The following is an 8,304-nucleotide window of genomic DNA, read 5'->3' as shown; positions in this document are numbered from 1 at the left end:
CTCCAGCCAGGGCCCCAGTATGAAGACATGTGGAGCTGGTCCTACAGTGAAGAGCCAGGCTCAATAGACCTGCAGCTTGAGATAGAGCAGGCCCTACAGCCCTGTCATGCCCAACCTAAGATCAGTCAAACTGCAGCTGATCTGTAGAGCTGTGAGTCTGAGAATAAATCAGCTTTTGAATTGGTCTGTTATACAGCATTATGTGATCAAGATATATGTATATATTTATATACCATAGAAAAAATTAGGAAATATAAATAAGCAAAAAGGAGAAAATAGAACACCCATGATCCCATCACTCAGAATAAGTGCTGTTAGCATTGTGGTATAAGGCTTTCAGCTATTTTTCTGTTTCACAGTAATGAGGGTCTACTTTGCATATCTTTTGTAAAATGATTTTCATACCAATATATAATAAGCATCTTTCTAAGGCCACTGAGTTGAAACATTGCTTCTTCTGCTCCCAACAACACCACGAGGCAGGCTCAGAGGGGCAGCCTGATTTGCCCAAGGTCTCACCTCTGGGAATAGGCAGAGCCCTATGCGACTCAGAGTTTAGTACTGTTTCCACCAGGCACAATCTCTCTTGGGTCCTTATTAGCATTTTCTTAAAATATTTATTTTTTAGTTGTAGTTGGACCAAACACCTTTGCTAGGAGCCACAAGCAGATAAATGATGCATGGCACCTTTGCTTGTAAAGTGACGCCAGCTAGCCACTGAGATGATATGATTATGTTAAGATTTACATTCATATGCAAATTGGGCTCCTGCTGTTCACCTTGGCCTGCTACCGGACTCAAGTTACGGGACTCCTGGAGAGTTCCCATTGGTTGGGGAAGGATAGTAGGAGGAAATTCCGGGGGAGGTCCGGGCCCCGGTTCCGGGGGAACGCACGGTTCCGGCAGACGCCCGCGTGGGGAGGATCGGGTTTGGCTTGCCGGCGCCTACGGGAGTATTGGCGGCTTTTTCAAAAATAAAGTTTTGTTCCTGCTTGAGTGGCTCGTGATTCTGTGCCCAGCCAAGACTGCGGCACACCTTCATTTTATTTATTTATTTTTATGCGGTGCTGAGGATGGAACCCAGAACTGCACACGTGCAAGGGAGCACTCTACCGCTGAGCCACAACCCCAGCCCCCTCATTAGCATTTTTGTCACCTGGCAAAGCCTGCTCCTTCCTCAATAATAATAAAGTGAAACTTTCAGCTTATCTGGAAGGAGAATGGCCAGTGTTTGGTTTCCCTGATTCAGTTGATCCCAAGTGCTGCAACAAAGCCCTAGTTCCAGAGTCCTACCTCAACCTCCCTCTGCAGGGCTGCACGTGTACTGGGGAAATTTTCTGCCTTGGGGTGGAGGGAGGCCAGACAAGTAGCTGGTCTTTTTTTTTTTTTTTTGCCGGGGGTGGGAGGGGGTGGGGGGTGGGGGCAGTGCTGGAGAGCTCCTTGAACATGCTAGGGAAACTCTCCACCATTGAGGTACACCCCAGTACAGGAAGTATTTTCTGATGCCCAGATGTTTCTAGTATTATCCGGGGCATTCTTGTCAGAAAGAATGGAACAGAGGATATACTCAGTTTCTGCAGAAAACTAGCCTGGGAGTTTCTGGCAGTAAGCTGGGAAACCCACGGAGCCAGGCTACTCTCCCAATCTAAGCAGCTTCAGCAAAAGAAAGTTGGACAATGGGACATAACATGAGTAGATCAAAGCCACAGTTATTCACCTAAGCAAAGGGCAGGACTCAGATGGAATGACCTGCCTCCAAGTAGTTGTGAGGCTTTAGTTTCCTCATCTGTCAAATGGGCAGGGGACTGTGTGCCCACTGAATCCTCTCTTCCACCACAGCAACAAAGACTATTATTGAGAGGATGGTTAAATATGAATGGGAAAGGGCTGTAAAATTGTGGGGACAGTGCAGCCTCAGAATCCTGGTGGAGGGCAGCAAAGGGGAGAAGAGAGTGGTTTTGGGAAGCCTCTGGTGGGAAAGACCAAACCTACAGAATCCCTGAACGTTTAAAGAAACCAGCTCCAGGCACAGCTTCCCTTTATTTGAATTTTCCTTCTGAAGAAGATTCTGCAGTTTCAGCTGGAGAGAGAGAAGGAGGAGGAAGTGGGAGGGGTGCGGAGAAGATGGGGAGGAGGGAAGAGGAGAAAGAGTAAGAAAGAACAAATAGTCCAGAGTGGGAAATGCTAGCCTTGTAGCCCTGGTGGCAATGTCTGTAAACCCCTGGGTGGGTGCAGGGCATGGATAGACTTGTTCAATTGAAGGGCTCCCTTCCTGCCTGTACCTGCAGTGAGTCCAGCCCCTTTACAGGAAGAGGAAGTAATGGAGATGAAGGGACAGAGGTCATGGGGAGGGGGAGCACCCGATTTGAAGCCAGAAACTTGGACTGAGATTCCAGTTGTTGATCTTGGGCAACTTAGGGAGCTTCTCTAGGCTTCAGTTTCCTTACCTGTAAAAGAGAGAAAATACTTAAAAAAAAAAAAAAAAAAAGATGTTGCAGAGTATTTGGCACACAGTAGGGAACAAATATTGCTATGTTTGCCCAGGTAGAGTCAGAACTAGAGCCCAGGTCTCCATACTCCACACTTCAGTCCTGCTTTCTGATCTCAATGGCACCAGGGAGCAGCTGGTCCCCTACCCTAACTAACCCTTGGCAGTGAGGACATCTGCAGGTTAAGTCCACAGGGAGCTGTTAGGCACACCTTCCCTCCCATGGGATTCAGTTGCCAAGGCTGCCTCTGACTAAGACCTGACGAAGTGGGTTCACTCGTCCCCAGGGCTAGGAGCTGCTCTCCACAGGCAGGAGTGGGTTCTTTAGGGCCAGCACTCCTGCCGGGCCTCAGGGGATATGAGGGGAATATGCTAATAGAAGCCTAGCACTGGTCCCCTGAACCCCCACCCCAGGGACCTAGGTCTTCACAGCTGTGTCCCCTGGAGTCAGCAGGGAAGAGGGGTCCTCATTAGAGAGCTGCCCTTGCAGGGGCTTGAGCCCCCACAGCAGATCTGGGGAACCCAAGCCTTAGCAAAACTTGAGAGGACAGTGGGAGACCCAAGTTACAGCCTGTGAGGGTCTACTGCCCAGCTGGGAGGCCTCACTCTACATTTTCCCTCTCGCATCTCTAAATACCATCCAACCACTGAAGGGCATTTGTCTCTGTACTTCATTTGCCCAACCCCTTGAGGATAGCCATCATGATTTCTCCAACCCAACTCCTGACACCTGGTGCAGAGCCAAATTGCAAGGTATTTATTAAATGGGTGTTAAGAGGAGAGAAACTAAGTTGGATTCTTTGGGAGTTCTCAATACTTTAGAGTTCCTGGGACTGCTGGACGCCGAGGCTGCACACCTGTAAACCCCAGCAGCTCCAAAGGCTAAGGCAGGAGGATGGTGAGTTCAAAGACATTCTCAGCAACTTAGCAGGCACTTAGCAACTCAGCAAGACCCTGTCTCTAAATAAAATATAAAAAAGGCCTGGGGATGTGACTCAATGATTAAGCACCCAAGTGTTCAATCCTCAGTATCAAAAAAAAAAAAAAAAAAAAAAAAAATTCATGGGATCTAAATGATTAAGGGGAGGTTGGAGGACATTTGAGCTGTTTAACCTGTATTGTGATCCTTCTGTCAATATAGATTTCAGTACTTTTTAAAAATTTTATTTATTTATTTTTTTTTAGAGAGAGAGAGAGAGAGAGAGAGAGAGAGAGAGAGAGAGAGAGAGAGAGAATTTTATTTATTTTTTAGTTTTTTCGGTGGACACAAACATCTTTGTTTGTATGTGGTGCTGAGGATCGAACCCGGGCCGCACGCATGCCAGGCGAGCGCGCTACCACTTGAGCCACATCTCCAGCCCTATTTATTTATTTATTTATTTATTTATTTATTTATTTATTTTTATGTGGTGCTGAGGAATGAACCCAGTGCCTAGCTAGACAAGTGCTCTACTGCTGAGCCACTACCACAGCACTAGATTTCAGTACTTTAAAGAAAAAAAAAAAAAAACACTGATATAACTTTTAAACCAGGGAAATGTATTGATTCATAACTATTTTCTCATTAAAAAATATAATGCATGTTCACTGGAAAACACATCAAGTTATAAAATGCAATAAGATTTGCATGTATATATGTGTACATACATATACATTTGTATACAGATTGAACATCTCTTATCTAAAAATCTGAAATCCAAAATGCTTCAAAATCTGAAACTTTTTAAATAATTTTTTTTAGTTGTAGATGAACACAATACGTTTATTTTATTTATTTGTATGTGGTGCTGGGGATCAAACCCAGTTCCTCACACGCCCTAGCATTCTACCACTGAGCTACAACCCCCGACCCTAAAATCAAAACTTTTTGAGCTCTGACATGATCCACAAGTGGAAAATTCCATACCTGACCTCATATGACAAAAATGCAGGTGAACTCTGTAATTCCAGAGTGACTGAAACCTAGTGACTGAGGCAGGAGGATTCAATGTACATTTAGACATGTTCTTCCATCTAAAGTAAATTCTCACTTGGTCACCCTAATGCTCTTATGACATGTGTCCTGAGACAAATAAAGGAGGAAGGATTCTGCAATTGGAATCCAGGCTTCTTTGGAATGCAAACCTCAGATGAGTTTGTGTCTAGGATCAGAGGACAGGTGATACCCAGGCTCATGCAGGAAAGGGAGTGGCAAGTGGGGAAGGTGACTTCCCAAAAGTGGGGGGAAGGGAGTTTCTAGTTATTTAACACTTACTATGCCCCAGGCCAGAGGTGTTTAGCTGTGTGTCCACCTCCCTCTTCTTATCCAGGGGAGACAACTGGTAGATCCCAACACTTTTTTTTTAAAGACTGAGCTGTGTTTTATTTGTATCTGCCTTCTTTGTGTACATACACTCCCAACCTAGAGAGAAGAGGGGTTCTAAAGGAAAGAAGGCATCAGGATAAGGACAGGAAATTCAACAGAAGCTCCCATTATCCTGAGCAAGGAGCATCTCTGTGGGCTGGAAACTCTTCTGCCCTCCTTTCCCCCCAGGCCACCTGTGAATCTGCACAGGCCCTCAGGCTTCACATTAGATCAGTCCTCTTTTCCCAAAGACTAGCTGAGGGCAAGAGACTCAACATTTTTCTTCAGTGTTTCAGCTGCTTTTCCTGCTCTTCCTATCCCTAAAATTCTGTCCCTGGGGATAGAGAACTACAACACCCATAACCTCTCTCCAGGTCTCCTTATCATCCAGGCTGCATGACACAGATCCTATCAACTGGTGACACCAGACACTCCCATTGGTTGCCTTTGAGGGCAGGGCAGTAGGTATGAGTAGTCTGCATTGGACAGGGTTGGCAGGGCCTTTGTGAAAGGGTTTGGGTAGTCACAGGGCTCATGGGATGTGCCCCAAAGTAGAAGCCAAAAGGCCCAAGAAGTCAAGGACATGAGCTATTTACTAGAAGGACATATGGGCTCCAGACTCCAATGTGTCTGCTTGTGGCAAGTTCAGCAGTTTCCAGGCAATCCACCAGCATCAACATTGTCTTCAGATCTGTGGCCTTTTTCATAAACCTGAATCTACAAAGGTCTCCTGGGCTAACTGCTGCATGTCTGTGTCCAGGACACCTGGGTCATAGCTCAGCATCCTCACACTAGGTTCCTCGGCAGCCAGGACCTGGAACATCATTGCACCGAGCAGCCTTCCCTGCACAGTACAACACCCTGCCCTTGAAAGGCTTCAGGACACAGGTGGAATAGATGTTAATCACAGTACTACTCAAGCCAGGACAGTCCTGGAAGGCCTTCAGGAGGCTGGAGGTTAGACAGAGTGTGGAAGTTAGTTACATAGTGTGGAAGTTAGTTACATAGCCCAGTAGCTGTTTGCTACAGCTGGGCCATTCAGGTTCAGGAAGCCTTTGGAAAATCCCCAAGAGTGGCCACATCATTTATAAACAGCAATCGCTGAAGCCCTTCGGGTCTGGGGAGGTCATGTGGGGATGAGAGCAGCTGTTGCAAGCCAGCATCAAGCCCAGGTGGGCAACTGCACCACTTGCAGGCCAGGATGCTCCTCGACCAGAGCGGCCTCCAGCTGCAGTAGCACCTCCGGGTTCCTGGCAGTTAGGAGCAACACGGAGATGGGTGAAAACAGCAGGCCAAGCATGCGGTGGCTAGCCCAGAAGGCCCTGGTGAGTATGCATACTGTGCAGCTGAAGCACCCTTCCTTGAGACTCCCATGTTCCATGCCACTGATCTACACTGGCTAGAGCTCAGATCTCATCCCAATACTCTTTGCTACTAACTTTCTCAACGCACTGCTCTGGGCAGACACTGCCAGTGAAGGAAGCTACAGCCTGAGTTGTTGGACTCTCTCAGTTTATTGCCTCTTTCAGTTCTCACCATGGCCCAACAGTGGTGTTCCCATTTTACCAAGAGGAAGCCAAGATTCCCGCGATTAAGCCAATTCCTCCCAAGCACTCATCAGTAGAAGCAGGATTAAAATCCACTCTCTCCTCAAACCTGGGGACCACGAGAGAGAAATGATTCCATTGTAGTGGCCCCTGTGGAGCTCCACAGTGCTTTTGGAAATGTACCTTGCTTCTGTTCTCGTACCACATTAACACTAGGGCCTGGCTCCTTTAAGTCACACTCATCAGAATAAGTGTCTCCCCATTCCCCACTCCCATCCACCCTCCCCTGCCTTAGAAGAATCCGAAGACCTTTGCAGAGGCCACTGACAAGTTGGGGATGGAAGGACAGGCTCCTAGACACTATTGGTTTCACATCTTTTCCTTGTCCTCCAGACTGGCCAGGAGCCAACCGGGAAAGGGCACAGGGAAGTAGGCTCTTGGGAACTTTCCAGTGAGACTTAAAGGGAAATGTCTCAGCTTTTGGGGAAATTTCCAAAAGCATTAGTCTAATTAAGCTACTTTCTATGGCCCTGGCCATCCTAGGTTGCAAGTGAAACAGAGTATGTAGTGGCACCCCCTCCTCCACAGAACATCTTAACTAAGCTTCTCCAGAAATCTTCACCATCATTGATTTTAGGACTATACGCAAAAGAGTCTCTACAGAAAAGTTCAATGTAGGTAAACTTCCTATTTTCCCGTTGATCTATTTTACTTGGCTACTGGCCTGGAAGAAATCAGCACGCCAGGTGCTGAACATCCCTTTGCTTATTTTTCACAAACATGTACCCAGTATAGTAGTTTGTAGAAGTGTGTTTGCAAATGCCTCTGGCCTTGAGCTGAGCTTCACAAAGATGTCTACATTTCTAAGAGAAGTTACCAATTGGCTCCATGGTAACAATTGGCAGGGGGAGGAAAGAAAGGGAAGAAGAAGCTATCCCCTTCTCAGGTGTTGTCCTTGAAGGGTTAACTTGTCCAAAACAGTGAAAGAAAAAAAGCTGCTTTTCTATGAACTTCTGCAGACTGAACTTCTGAGCCCCTCCCCTTATATGCTGGGTATAAAGTTCTGAAACTACCTGAACTCGGGCTTCAGGGGATTAATTGATTACATCAAAAGCTGTACCCTCTGAATTTGGCTGCAGACAAATAAAACTGTTTCCTGCTATCTTTGGTGCCTTACCTTGTCTGTCCCCTACAACAAGTAAAGTCAGATTTGAACCCATATCTTGGAGCCCCATGGGAAAGAGAATATTTTAAAGCTATGTCAGTCATTTGAACTCTAGTGTGAATGAGTTTCCCTGTTCATTTTCCCAGAAACTAAGGAGAGAGCTCAAAGTCTGAAGGCCTTATGGGGAGCAGGTATCAACCTGGGAGAAACAGAATGTAGGTTCAAGCCCAGGTTCTTCCATGAGTTAGTGGAATGACTAATAACCTACTCCTCTAAGACTCAGTTTCCTAATCCCCAAGATGGGAAAGTAGTAAGTACAGGGTCATTGTGATTGATGGATAGAGACACCTGAGTGAAGACACCCAGCACGCAGTAGGAACTCAATCATTGTACTTGCTGGCTTGCATGTGCAGGGGTAAGAAGATGTGATACTTTACCTCACCCATCTCAAGATGCATAGCTGGGATTCCTATAACAAAAGACAGAGAAAAGCATGAAGATCTTATTTATTTAAAGTTTTATGCAACATAGAAACTATCATGAATGAAGACACAAAGACCAAGAGATAATGATTTTTATCTTTTGGTTTGATCAAGAATGGAAGCTATGTAGAATGATCTAGTGGTAATGGACTAAGGAGGGGACCCAGCAAACCTGTCTGTTCACATTCCTCCAGACCTCTCTGTGCAGCATTCCTTCCTCCTGGAATAGGGCAGGGACATCAGACACTTGGGAGTCTTCAGAGAGTGTCATTTTTATA

The 8,304-nt window shown here is 46.2% G+C and overlaps 1 pseudogene across 1 annotated transcript; it reads right to left on the bottom strand.

The window, feature by feature from the left end:
* Nucleotides 1-5,427: 5,427 nt before the first annotated feature.
* On the bottom strand, nt 5,428-6,132 carry LOC308648183 (sepiapterin reductase-like; annotated as a pseudogene). The gene has a single exon. The product of its transcript is annotated as a sepiapterin reductase-like (transcript).
* Nucleotides 6,133-8,304: the final 2,172 nt, after the last annotated feature.

Source organism: Spermophilus citellus (assembly GCF_964194105.1).
Source record: "Spermophilus citellus genome assembly, chromosome: 4".
Taxonomy (NCBI): domain Eukaryota; kingdom Metazoa; phylum Chordata; class Mammalia; order Rodentia; family Sciuridae; genus Spermophilus; species Spermophilus citellus.
This window is presented reverse-complemented; position numbering and strand designations above follow the sequence as displayed.